The sequence below is a fragment of the Pleurodeles waltl genome, chromosome 2_1 (genome assembly GCF_031143425.1).
Source record: "Pleurodeles waltl isolate 20211129_DDA chromosome 2_1, aPleWal1.hap1.20221129, whole genome shotgun sequence".
Classification (NCBI taxonomy): domain Eukaryota; kingdom Metazoa; phylum Chordata; class Amphibia; order Caudata; family Salamandridae; genus Pleurodeles; species Pleurodeles waltl.
The window spans coordinates 666,627,651-666,642,243 of NC_090438.1; positions in this window are offsets into that span (position 1 = coordinate 666,627,651).

Genomic DNA, 14,593 nt, shown 5'->3' on the forward strand with positions numbered 1-14,593 from the left:
TGAGCTTTGTAGGCAAGGACCCTTTGTGAGGCAGGCTATGTGGCACCCCAACCCCACCAGTGGTAAGAGCCTTCTACACCTAGTCAGGCTTCTGTGACTTCTATGTGTGCAGCAATCGGGCATAGGCCTTGTACCCCATGTTCCTGTGATTAATTAGGGAACTTTAAGTGTATGGTGTAGTGCAGAGGGCTGCTGTGTCTGTAGTGTCCGCCAACGGTAGCGGTATTGCATGCACTGAACATGTGTTTCTTCTTTCTCCCCCCCCTTTTTGTGGTCTCCCTGTTCTTGTGTGCATTAGCATCATCAGGTGGAGGAGCAGTGCCACCGGAGCAGGAGGGAGCTGCATCCCACATGGCCCTGGAGGGCAAGACAACGGAGTCTGAAGTCACCAGTGGGACGGAGGGCGAGGGGAGCTCCACGGCAGGGACAGGAGCTGAGACCTGCGACACCGACTCCTCCTCTGATGGGAGCTCCCTTGCGGTGGCGGGCCCCTCTGTGCCCTCCGCATCTACAGGTACAGCCGCCACCCCCTACCAGCACCGCCCTCCCAGCAGCCCCTCAGCATGTGTCCTGTGGCCGCTCACCCAGGAGGGTGGGCATCTCCTTCGCCCCAGGCACCTCAGGCCCTGCCCCAGTCAGCCCTGCTGCCCTCAGTGAGGAGGCCATTGACCTCCTGAGATCCCTCACAGTTGGGCAGTCTACCATTCTGAATGCCAGCCAGAGTGTAGAGAGGCATTTGCAACAAACAAATGCATGCCTGGGGGGCATTCATTCTGGCCAGGCAGCCCAACAGAGAGCATTTCAGGCTCTGGCCTCAGCACTGATGGCAGCCATTGTCCCTGTGTCCAGCCTCCCCCCTCCAACCTCCTCCACCCAGACCCAATCCCCTGTACCTCAGCCTATCCCAAGCACACCATCAGACCAGCATGCATACACCTCAACACACAAGCGTGGCTCAGGCAAACATGAGCACCACACATCCCACAGGCACTCACACAAGCATCATACCCATGCACACATACCAACATCCACTGCCTCCACTATGTCCCCCTCCTCCACGACTCCCTCCTCCCTCCCTGTCACGTCTCCACTCACACCTGCATGCACTACATCCTCAGCCACTACCTCCATCACCAGCACGCCCATCACCACACACTGCTCACGTGTACTCACCACCCCCACTACCATTCACACATCCCCTGTGTCCTCTCCCAGTGTGTCTGTGAGCCCTCCTCCCAAAGTACACAAACGCAGTCACACACCCACCCAACAGCCATCCACCTCACAACAGCCTCCAGCCCATGCATCTTCACCCAAAGTCAGCAAACGTACACCTCCTACATCCACTACCTCCTCCTCCACTCCCAAACCCCCTTCATCTACCCGTCTCAGTGTGTCTAAAAAGCTTTTCCTATCAAATGTTGACCTCTTCCCTACACCTCCCCCCCCTTCTGTCCTCTAGGGCCTGCCTTTTCAGGTCTCAACCCAGCACCTCAGCCACCACATCACCGGGCACAGTGGTGCCAGCAATAGCGGGATTCTGGAGTGCACCAAGCAACAGGGCTGCCAGTGTCCCAAGGAGCGAGGGCAAGGACATTCCTCCACCTCCAAAACAGAGAAAGTTGCCCACATCCCGGAGGGAGAAGGCAAAAACACCTGCCACCAAGGGCTCAGGCAAGACAAAAGTTGAAAGTGGCAAGACAGCTGCGCCACCATCCAAGGTGGGGAAGGGCCTAAAAATCAAAGGCAGGTCCAGGTCGATGCCAATCTGCACGGCGAACAAGGGCGTCACCGGCACTGCTACCTGCATCGCCGCCACGGAGACCGCCGCCAGCACCCCAGACGCTGAGCCCTTCACCAGCACCGCAGACACTGTGCCCTTCACCAGCACTGCAGTCAGTGAGCCCGCCGCAAGCACCACCGCAACTGACACCGCCACCAGCACTGCCATCGGCCCGCAACATCCTGGGCCAATGGCACCACCGCAGACATGGCTGCCATCCCCAGTGTTCAGTCTTACAAGGCTGGTGGTCAGTTCCAGGAGCCTGGGCAGCTTGCATGTTGTACCACCGTCAGTGGAGTGTCACATCCACTACCTCAGTCCTGGCAGGATAAAGCACTCTGGGCACAAAGCCCCCTCCAGAACCAGTGGAGTATCACTCCACTACCTCAGTCCTTGGCAGGAGGAAGCACTCTGGGCACAAAGCCCCCTCCAGAACCAGTGGAGAGATACATCCACTATCTCAGTCCTTGGCAGGATGAAGCAGTCTGGGCACAAAGCCCCCTCCAGAACCAGTGGAGTATCACATCCACTACCTCAGTCCTTGGCAGGATGAAGCACTCTGGGCACAAAGCCCCCTCCAGAACCAGTGGAGAGATACATCCACTACCTCAGTCCTTGGCAGGATGAAGCACTCTGGGCACAAAGCCCCTCAGAACCAGTGGAGTATCACATCCACTACCTCAGTCCTTGGCAGGACTAAGCACTCTGGGCACAAAGCCCTCTCCAGAACCAGTGGAGACTGTTACCCACTTGAGAGACTGTGGCTTTGCACTCCCCAGGATAAAGCAGTGGGCAACCCACCCACTGGAGAGACCTGAGAGACTGTGGCTTTGCACTCCCCAATAAAGCAGTGGGCAACCTACCCATTGGAGAGACTTGAGAGACTGTGGCTTTGCACTCCCCAGGATAAAGCAGTGGGCAAACCACCCACTGGAGAGACTTGAGAGACTGTGGCTTTGCACTCCCCAGGATACATCAATGGGCATGAAGCCCCCTCGTGGAGCTGGGGTCGTGCACTCATCCGGCTGAGGTGCCCCCTTCCCTTCCCCCTGAGGTGCCTGTTTCACTTCGATCTGATGCCCCAGCAGTGTTCTCTCCATTTCAAGTCTGGTATCGAGTGTGGGCCTCGCCCATGCATTTTGGGCCCAGTGGTCCACTGACTATGAATGGTGCACTTCCCAGACTTGAATAGTTGGTGTACATAATTGTTTATACTGTATTTAAAGTTTTGACTAATGGATTTTTATTGATTACAATCATTACAATCATTTCCTTTTGTCATTGCGTTCTTCCAGGTGGGGTTGGGGGGTGTAAATGTAATGTTGCAGCATGTATTTGTGTGTATGCTGTTGTGGGTGAGGGTGTGGGTGGGAGTGTTGCGTGTGTGTGCCACTCTCTTTTCCCTCCCCCCTCCCCTGTGTTGTAGGTGCAGTACTTACTGTGGTCGTCGCCGCCGTCTTTCGTGCTCCTGGTAGAGGAGCAGGAATACTATCGCAGGGAGTATTTGGAGTTCTGGCTCCATGGCGTCCTGGTTCCTCATGGGTTGTGTAGAGGTGAGTATTTACCCTTCCAAGTCCTGTTTCTGCCGTGTTTTTGTTTGCGTTGAATCCGCCCCGGACAAGGTGGCAGATTGGCCTGTCATAATAGTGTGGGCAGTACATTGTCTTCCTCCTGTCTGTTGGCGGTGACCGCCGCTGGGTTTGTTTCTACCGCCGTGGCTGTCGGAGTGCTAAAGTGGCTGTCTATGTTGGCGGTTTCTGCCATGGTCGTGATTCAATTTTTTTTCCGCCGGCCTGTTGGCGGTCTTACCGACGCTTTAACACCGACCGCCAGGGTTGTAATGAGGGCCATAGTCTCTTGTCTGCAGGTTCTCACAGAAAGCTTTGGTTAAGCCCTTTTAACAAGACAATGGGCATTTCACAGTTTAGTTCACCCTGTCAGCACTTTTATTAACCGCTAAGAAATACAGCTTTTGCATGAGGCCTGGCAAAACTAGTCCAAGACACTCGCTAAGTTAAGTCCTCTAATTAATAAGCTAGAGCATACTTCATAACCCTTAATATGACATATTACTACATTAATCTAATACGTTTTCAATATTTCATAAGTATTAAACATCAATTAGTACATTTACTTAACACTGGTGGCCATTCTTCGAGGCCATATTTTCAAACGCATGCATTATTCATTTTCTACATAATTAATTATTCAAATTACATAAACACTCATCAAAAATTTCTAGTTAAGACACCTGCTTCAGCAGTCCCTCTTCTGATGACTAAATGTGTCATCACACCAATTACTACCCACAATTTTATAATTCAATTTCTTAAAAATGTTGTCTTCTCTTTGAATTTTCCCTGTAAATTCTTTCCTTTTTTTCTTCCCTCCTCTGATTATTCTTAGACTTTTTCAATGTAATCCTTTTACATAATATGCATAATCCCCATATCCCCAATAGACAACCTACAACAATTAATATTCCCTGTATTATTTTCAGTAGTACCCCATTCCAAATGCTGCTAAGCCAATTTCCCACTGAAGCAAACCGCTTACTAACCTTTTCCTAAACACCTGGTTCTTTTAATTCTTTCAAATCACTACTTGCATTAGTCAGATTAGTAAACGTCTTATCTCTTTACTGTTGTCAGGAATGTACGAGCAACAATGCTCATTTTACAGACTCCACCATCCTTTGCTTAAAAGAATGTCTAAAGCAAAAAAAGTCATAACTCTATCCGCAGCTAATTCAGTATCTATCAGGAGTATAGCCCCTGAAAAATTTGTCACCATGTTATCCACAATAGTATACAGCTTTTGAATATTGATCGAATTCAGGATGACTCCCACTGAAGGAATCACCGCACCAAATATATCTCCCACTATCGCAGAAGAGGACTCCCTCCTCTGTCTCTTATGATGTAATTCAGTCACTTTTGAAAACTTTTTGAAATATTCCATCTGATAAATCTTTGGGAAAACTATCCCCAAATAACATGTCCCGTTCCATCCTGTTGGAAGACAGTAATAAGCATTAAGTCCACAAATATAATAAATCCCAGGAATTACAGGTCCTGCCCATTCAACATAAATGTCCATTTACTCTGAAACAAAAAAACATGCTTGCATTCACTCGAACCCACAAATAAAGTGCCCGTGAGCGATTTTGGCCTGTATATAAAAAGCTTCCCTATGTGTAGTGCATCTAAAGCTAATTTTCCTTGCATTTTAATTGCAGTGTAAGCATATTCATTCTTGTAAGTCCTTTTCTCTAAGCCCTTTTTTAATTTCTCTTTTAGTGCCTTTCTCCTATCATCAGTATGATCTAAGAAGCTCTTCTCTAAAGGTGTAAGCAAGTATGTCAGGTTGTTTTTATGCGCATAAGTTGTGCCACACGTCAAAGTAGGTTCAAAGAATCCTCTAACTAACACTAAAGGCCTAATTACAACTTTGGCGGAGGGTGTTAATCCGTCCCAAATGTGACAGATATTCCACCCACTGTATTACGAGTTCCATTGGATATAATGGACTTGTAATACGGCGTTCGGTATATCCGTCCCCTTTGGGGCGGATTAACACCCTCCGCCAAAGTTGTAATCAGGCCCTATGTCATTATCCTTAGCTACTCTACTCAAATACCTAATGATAAGAACAAACAAAAACACAACATCATGATTAGAATAGAAATACTGAATATACTCCTGGTTGTAAAACCTTGTTAGTAACAGGCTACAACTTATTCCCATAAGTTAATGGTAAGCTATGATAGGTGACTCCTTCCTCAGTTGATGAAGGAATCTGCGTACACACAAGACAATCCTTTGCATCCATGGTCTCAACATACTCACTCAACAACCAATAGAAGACATTGGAAGAAAGTTCTCCTTGCGCATTAGTATAATCAAGAAGATACTTCTCATCTAACTTAAATCTCTCTAAAGCCATTAGTGTAGTAGTCTCAAAAGCAGAAGTATGGTTGGCTCCTTTTGCGTCAAGAACAGACATACCCACAAGCAATACTATAAACAATATCCCACACATAATTGCCAAACCAATGCTCATATATTTACAGCTCCTAGCATCTCTAACCTGTTTATCTAAATCAGCCATGATCTGGAAAGAATCAGAAAGCAGAAGGAATTTTAGGAAAACTTGCAGCAAAAATCAAAAACCCAGAAATAAATAACTCTTCTTTCAGCAGTTCAGTTTTGCTCCAGGAACCCTTCTTTCTTGTCAAAATCAGTTAGCAGCTCATCAAAATCAGGTTTCAAAAGTCAAATCAGGTTATCAATGTCTTTTCCGGTTACTTTCAACAGTCTCTTTCTCAAAAATGTTTCTCTAAAATTATTTCAATAGTTCCTCAATCTTCTTCACATCACCTCAAAATATTGACTTGGAACCTCCCTGTCAAAACAAAATGACATGACCTCTTGTTGCCATTCGTTTGTAGATGCATACGCCCATTCAGGACCTGTGTACCTTCGACTTGCTATTCTCTTTCTCTTCATTTTTCGATCACCATTCAGCTCTCCTTCACTTAGTTGCTCTTTTCTCATAGTATCTAATTCTTCCTCTATAGTTGTCCCAACAACCACCTCTTTCCTTTTCTCCACTTGCGATTTCGGCCACTTATCTTCTTTCAGCGAACCTTCTGTCAGTATTCTTTTCAAGATTGAACTCGAACCCTTTTCTTTCTCTATGGTGTTTTCTCTTGATGGACCTGCAACCCGTTCAGGAGGAGTCAGGTGACTTTGACTTTGATCCACCTTGACTCCTTCCCCTTCTCAGTCTTGCAATTGCTCTCTTTGTCTCTCAGAATCGTCTACTTCTGGGAGAACCCACTCTGGATTAGGCTCTCCTGCTACTTCAGTTGAGATAGGTTCCCCAATACTTTCCTGGAGGTCTCCACCCTTGTCTCTCACAGGAGTAACTGAACCGTCCTCAACAAGCTCAGCTCCAGTCTCAGTTCCTCTTTGTTCTTTTTCTGGTGCTGTGATTTGTCGCTTTCTTCGTGTGACGTGTGTAAATCCAGTTAGGAATCCCAGCACACTTCACAACTGTTGTAGTTGTCAGGACCACTTGCTATGGTCCCTTTCAACAAGGCTCCAAACACGTCTTTCTCGCATGCTTTCGGACAACAACCCAGTTTCCGGCTCTCAGGTTGTACATTAGGAGATATGGTGCATTTTTTCTCTCTCCCTTTTATGCAAAGCAGCACAGCATATTTTGGGCAGTGTTGCATTGCATAAAAGAATAATACATTTGAGTCTCAATTTCACACAAACTCACTACCTGTCAATGACTCTCACTCACCTTCACTCACATACACATTCTTACACATACACACTCATCTCACATAAACACACTCTCCCCCACAAGCATGCACACAACAGATAGCTAAAAACATTTTTACTTACTACTACAACTGACATCAAAAGTTGAATTCCAGATAAGTGTGGTCCATTTTTTATTATCTATATAGCGAATAACAGAATATTATTCTCTATTAGTATAGTAAAATACTATATATAATGCATACAACAGAATATTATTCACTATTAGTATGAAGAAAAACGTGCTTTTAGCATGTTTTTCTTTATACCAATAGTGAATCATAAGGAATGCTGAACGGCCCTTGTGTTCTTTGCACAGATTTTGCCACCTCTGGGGCCAAAGGTCGCAAGGAGCAAGCCAGGGGCCGCAGCTGTGGTCCCTTGTGACCCCTAAATGATGTCCATTCAAACTGGTCTGGGATGCCAAATGTCTTGCTATTTGCTGTTCACAGGACAAGTAAGGGAGGAGGCCAGGGACTGCTGGTTGGGACACCTGGACAGCCAAGAACGTTGTCTAACTTTCTGCCTTGTATCAAACATGCCAGCATTTGGAAAGCAGAAAGGAAGAGTTTAAAAAAATAGTTTGAGGTATTTATTTTCCCTAATAAAATGTATTAATATTGGGGCACTTTCAGACTGGAGAAAGCCAAATTACATCAATTTTTGTCTTTAAAAAGTGGGAGTTTGCAGTTTGACTTGGGTCTGTTGGTATGTATGCAAATTGAGCTGTAACAGAGGTGGTTGTCTGTGGCTGAGAGGGAAGAGCAGCAATGAAGATAGATTTGTGCACATTTAATGCAGCTTCAGTAGTAAATACATATTGTGTCCAGTAGACGTAATACAGTTGTGAATGTGTGAATAAGAACCACGCAGGGTACCTGTATTGAGAATATGCCTTTGGCGTGTACTTCCTCCATTAAGCCTGTTTAAGAGTGCTCACATATTGTCAGATCAGTGGACAGAGGCACAGGGTGACTATGTTTTGCCCAAGAACAAAGAGTGTGCTAAAGCAGGAGACCCACAACTGCATCACACTATTAGTTTCTTCCAAGGCTACAAATGTTTCATCATATTGCTTTTTGGTGAATATACCATGGGGTTGGACATGGTCCTCTTTCTCAGCTGTTATTGAGTTCGTTTTTGAACCTCACACCTAGAAGCAGCTTTAATATTGATTCGAAATACTCCCAATCTTGCCAAAAACTGGAGAAGAGGAATACGTTCAAAAAGTGATTGTTCAAGAGCACACAAGATAGTCACCTGGTGATACCGGGATGAACACATATCTCCTGGCTCCATAGTTTCCACCTAGACCACAAATGGAAGTGGCAGCAATTGTGATGGCAAGACTAAGGTACTACCCTTCCAGGGAATTGCCACTAAGTTGTGATCCCTGGCTAGATTTAGAATACAGAGTTTATTTCCAGCTTGTAGGAAAGGACCTCTTTTTGTAAGATCACGCTCCCAGGTTTTTTAAATGATGCTACTAGTTTTTTTACTCTGAACTGCAGTGGGCCCTGCTGTCTAGGCTCCAGTGTATGTGCTATGACTGCCCAAAGTATGTGTAAATTGTTTAATACCTGATTGGATTATTTAATTTACTTGTAAGTCCCTAGTATATGGTACTAGAGTTATCCAGAGCTAGTAAATATAAATGTCACAAGTGAACTGCAGGACTTAATTATGCCACCACTGCTGTGACAAGGTGTAAATGTGGCTCTAGGCCTGCCACTAGACAAGGTAAAATGAACCCTTTTGCCAAGTCAAGATCTTTTTAAACATTAGTAAGCTACCCCTAGGGAAGGCCTTAGTAGCCGACTAGGCTGTGTGCTTAATATTAAAGGGAAGGGCATGTTCCTTTTATGTTTAACATGCTCTGAAAGTGAAAACACAAATTGACGTTTTCACTATAGCAAGGCTAGTGGTCCTGTTGGCTAACATGGAGTTTCACTAGCCGCCATGCTAAGTGCTAACTTTCATTTGGGACCACCAAAGATGTTACTCTGAGATATCAAACTAGTCATTACATTAGACTCAACTCATTGCTGGGACTGGAATTGGGTTAACAATTAACTGAAGGGTGAGTTCAAAAAGTCACTACTTTGCTGCCCACACCCTCGGTAGCCTAATGAAATGAAGTAGAGGACTGCACGGTGATGATTCAATGCTCTTTATTTCAAGCAGAAGAAAATACACCCCAGCCACCACACTTGCTTTTGCTTGCCAACCACTCTCCTTCTTAAGTGTCTCCTCAGAGCTGATAGGCATTCCTTTAGAGCCACTATGTCACACTCCAAAGACAAGTGGATGAATATATATTTTTAGAGAAAGTGGAGGTTACCACATATCTCCCTCTTCTTAACACAACACAACAAAACAAAATGAGGATTCCCATTACAAGCAACACAAGTTATAAGTAAGAACACTACATGTGATGAGACCAAACCTTTGAAAACATAACACAAGTATAAGGCTTGAACTAACTAAATTTTCCTCTTTTCTTTTTAAACAAAGCTCTCAAGAAATGTGGGTTTCCTACACAACCTTGAGCTTCTTCTTAGCCCTTGACCATTTCTAATGTCCTTTGTATTTCTTTTTTTAAAATCTTTTATTGGAAATTGAAGGATGGTACAGAATACAATATAGGGCATCGCCCATATGTTTCATGACAAAGACTAATTTCACGGTTAACACATGAGTGGGTTCAACCGAAAGATAATCTGAACAGTAGGATAATAGGATATAGGGTCAGGAGTGGGGTAGGGATAGGTAGAAGGGGAGAGATAGGGGGAAATATTGAGGAAGGAGGTGTGTGAGGAGGAAAGAAAGGAAGGAGAGAGGGAGAAGAGAAGGGAAGAAAAGGGAAGAAAAAAAGGGGGGATACGTAGAGGGGTAGGTCGGCACACCAGGGTGGCTGGAAGAGTATATTGATGATTTCCTTCATCGTATGAAATATCATGTGGGGCCATGTATGAGTATGTATGTATATATTTACTTATAATGTGAGGCATGAGGTCCCAGGTGTTAAGTGTGGAGTGGGGGAGGAGGGTTCGAGGAATGTCTGCGTGGGTGTCCTTAACAGTTTTAAGCTCTTGGGAAAGGGTCTAATAGTTCTGCACTGGTCAGATTAATGTAAATTAGATAGAAAGAGGAGGATAGAAGGGGAAGAGGGGGAGGATATTGCGACCTGGGGAGGGAGTTGGGAAAGACGGGGCTATTGATAAAAATTTAAGCATTGTGGGGTTGAGGGGTTCTGTCCAAGATGGGTGATCTAGGAGTCGGGGAGAAAGGAGGAATTCATTGGTGTGTGGAGTAAAAATGGGGATGAGTAAGGGTAGACCTACAGAACAAGAAGAAAGGAAGAAAAGAAAAGATGGGTGGGACCTAGTTGACATCTGTCGACTATCCACCAGCTGAAATAATGCGGGAGAGGAGGGGAAGGTATGGATGACTGAGGTGGTAATTGTGGGGGGGGGAAGGGTTGTCAATTATGGTCCTGTCAGGAAGGGACCATAATTGACAACCCCCCCCCCCCCACAATTACCACCAGACTTCTGTAAACAAGGCTGCCTGATCTTGTAGATTGTAGATTACCCATTCATGAGTAGCGGTTTGGATCATAGCAGTCATCCATTCTGCCGGGGTCAGGCGGTGCTGGATCTCCAGTGTCGGATTATGCAAATTTTGGCTGTTGCGATTGCCGTGTGTAACAATCTCTGCTGCGATTGTGGCGGGGGTGGTACGGGCGCATGTCGTGGAAAAGGATAAGTGTCGGCGGGATCGGATGCGGTATCTGAAGGGAGTCCGCCAAGGTGTGGCGCACAGCGTCCCATAAGGGTTGTATCGATGAACAGTGGCACAGGATGTGTAAAAAGTCACAGTGAGAATCTGCGCATCACCAGCAGTTCGCATGTGGCATTAGGCCTGCCCTGAAGAGTTTCATGGGGGTCCAGTACCAGTCCTGGAGGATTTTAAATAGGCAAAACTTCAGTCGGGCTTCACGGGTGCCTCTATCGAGGGCCTCCAGGATGTCCAACCAGTCCTCCTCGGTATAGGTAGCCCCAAGCCGGACTTGCCATTTGTGGTGCAACCTTTCAAGAAGGGGTTGCGAGTAAAGGTGATTTACTAGCACTCCGTATAAGCCGGCCATCACACCTCTATGGCGACCCCATGTCTGGAAATAGGCGACAATTGGCGAGGTCTTGACCTCCCATGAGAGGGTTCCTAGTACTTTATGTAGGCAGTGCTTAAACTGTAGATATCGCCATTCTTGGCTATTATGTATATCGAACTCTTCCATTAAATTATCAAAGGGTCGGAGCCGATTGCCATCTATGATTTGGGCTGTGCAGCGGATGCCGGCATTGTTCCATTGGGGCCATTTTAGGGTACTTCCCCCTATTTTTAATGCTTTGGTTACCCTCTATAGGGGCTTGGGTGTGTAAGAAGGGATGTACTCCTAGGAGACGATGAGCCCTACGTCAAGCCGCGTTTGTTGCCATAAGGACAGGATTGGGCAGTTGGGGGTGGTCAATATATATCCCTCCTAGCCCTTCGCGTTGGTCCCGTAGAAGTTTCTCTATGGCTACCCACTGTGGGGGATCTGGAGTTCCGGGAAGTGAATATGCCAATTGCGATAGCTGTAGGGCTAGTGAGTATTGTACCACTGAGGGGAGTCCTACACCTCCGCAGGATTGTCGTGCCCGTATTTTTGCCGGTGTCAGCCTCGGGCGTGTAGAGCCCCAAACAAAGGTTCTTATTGAGGCATCAATCATCCTGAGCAAGGGAAGAGGCACATGCAGGGGAAACATGCCCAGTATGTACGTAAAGCGCAGGAGGGTGACCATCCTGACCGCCTGCGTCCTACCCCACATGGAAAGGCCCAATAACGACCATTTAGCGAAATCCTGTTTCATCCGGGATACAAGAGGGTCTAGGTTATCCCTAACCATGTGCTCCAGGCCCCGGTTGACAAGTGTTCCCAGATATTTGAGGCGTGTCGGAGTCCATTTGAATGGGAGACCGTGGATTGCGGCCCTCGTCGTTATTCATGAGAGGGGTAGTGATTCTCTCTTGTCCCAGTTTACCCAGTATCCAGATAGTGAGGCAAAGCCCTCTATGATTGAGAGCAACGATGGTAGGGATCTTTCTAAATCAGACAGGGTTAGCAAAATATCATCAGCATAGAGATAGATTTTGGAAGTGCCGCCTGTTAAGGGGATACCGTGTATCTGCTGGGAGTTTCATATTGGAGCTGCCAGAGGTTCCATTGCTAGCAGGAACAAGAGTGGTGACAAGGGGCAACCCTGTCTCGTACCTCTTCCAATGGGGAACGGGTCTGATAAGAAACCCCCACAGTTAACCTGCGCCGTAGGGTGGTCATACAGTAAGCGGGCTTTGGAGATAAATTGTTCTCCAAGCCCAAAGTGTTTCATAGTAGCGAACAGATAGGGCCATTCGATGCGTTCGAACGCCTTATCCGCGTCAAGGGACAAGGTCAGGGCTTCCTCCGGCATGTTTAGTGATTCGTATAGAGTATGACAGAGAGTGCGCATATGGTTTCTGAAGGTGCGTCCCGGTACGAACCCTACCTGGGTGTTTTGGATCAAGGATGGTATCACTTTACATAAGCGTGCCGCCAGGACACTAGCCAAGAGTTTGACGTCCCCGTTCAGGAGGGAAATAGGACAATAGCTGCCACAGAGTAGGGAGTCCCTACCCAGTTTGGGTAGGACAACAATTGTTGCCTTGTTGGACAGTGCGCCTAAGGAGCCCTCTTGGCATGCCTCCCCGAGTGCCTCCTGCACAGCAGTGACTACCTCTTCCCCTGCCCATCTGTAGAATTCAGCAGGGAAGCCATCCTCGCCTGGGGATTTGTGGTAGGGGAGCTTCATAATGGCTTGCACTATTTCTTCTCTGCTTATGTCACCCTCTAGGAGAGCCTGGCCCGCCTCCGAGAGGCGGGGTAGGTTGGCCGTGGTGAGAAAGGCCTCAAGTTGCGCATTGCTAGCCGTTGTTTCAGGGGTATAAAGATGTTAGTAGAAGGTCGCAAATTCATTTACTATGTCTTGTGGGTGGGTTAGTACTGGTCCTGAGGGGGACGTTATGACCGGGATAGCGGAGGCAGCTTCGCTCTGCCGAAGTTATGCCGCCAAGAGTCGTCCCGCCTTCTCACCTTGTTCATAGTGACAGTCACGTAGTCTTTGCAGTGCGGATTCCGCCTGCGAGGTGTAAAGCTCGTTGTGTGCCATTCGGGCTTGTTTGAGGGCGTGACGTAATGTGAGAGACGGCTGGGCGGTGTATTGTCTGGTGAGACTCTGAATATCGTCTTTGAGGGTTCATTGGCGGGTCGTCCTGTCACTATTAGCCAATGCTGCATCGCGCATCATGTTGCCTCTCAGGGTTGCCTTCACCGCTGCCCATAGAACCCGTTTGGAGGCCACAGTGCCGGTGTTGTCGGCCATGTATGTGGACACATGGGTCTTCAGTTGTTCTTTCCCTTGGGGGGAACGGTATCTATGTACCGTGAAGCACCATGGCTTGCGACCAGGGGTAGTGAGTCCCGTTTGGGTCTGGAGCAGAATACGGGAGTTGTCTGAAAGTCCGCTATCAAGTATACTGGTGTCTTGGAGTTGGGGGATTATGGTGTGCAACACGAAAAAATAGTCCAGGCGAGATTGTGTGCCGTGGACAGGTGACAGGAAGGTGTATTCATTGTCTTTTGGATGTATCAGTCTCTAGTAATCAACTAAGCCTGCATTGGTGGTTAAGTCTGTCAGCAGTGCCCTGTCTTGATTGTTACCAGTATTGATGGGGCCCCTCCTGTCTAATATGGCGTCCCGGGCAAGGTTACAGTCTCCCCCTATGATGTAGCCGGTGGTCCCTATTTCGGTCAGGAGGTGGTTTAATTGCAGGAAGAAGGATCGCTTAGTAACGGTCGGTGAATAGACTGAGCCCATGCATAGAAAAGTGTCTCCTACCTTCAGTTTTACGAATACATAGCTCCCCTCCAGATCGTTCCATGTTTTGATGATTGTAGCCGGAAGGGATTTACGTAGCAGTATTACTACTCCGCATTTGTGAGGGGTGCCTCCTCCGGACCCCTGGGCTGCTGGGCAGCAGCTAAAGGAAATCCTTCCTGCACAGTCCCGACGAAGCGTGCTAGTCTCCGTCCTGTCAAGGTGTGTCTCCTGAATCACAGCTATGTCGGCTCTTTTAGATTGGAGATAGGACAGCACCTTTTTTCGTTTGATGTAACTCGTCATGCCGTGCACATTCCGGGAGATGATTCGTAGCGGGTGTATGGCGCAAGGGGTAGCTCCCGGCATGCTGAATATCAGGATAAGGTCTCAACAGTTCGGAGGGTAGTGGAGAGGACTACCTCTATCGTTTGGGCAGGGGGAATATCTTTGGCAGCGTGATGGTTTGGGGGGGTAGCTGGTGGACGTCGAGTGGTCCTTCAGAAAGGAAAGAAAAG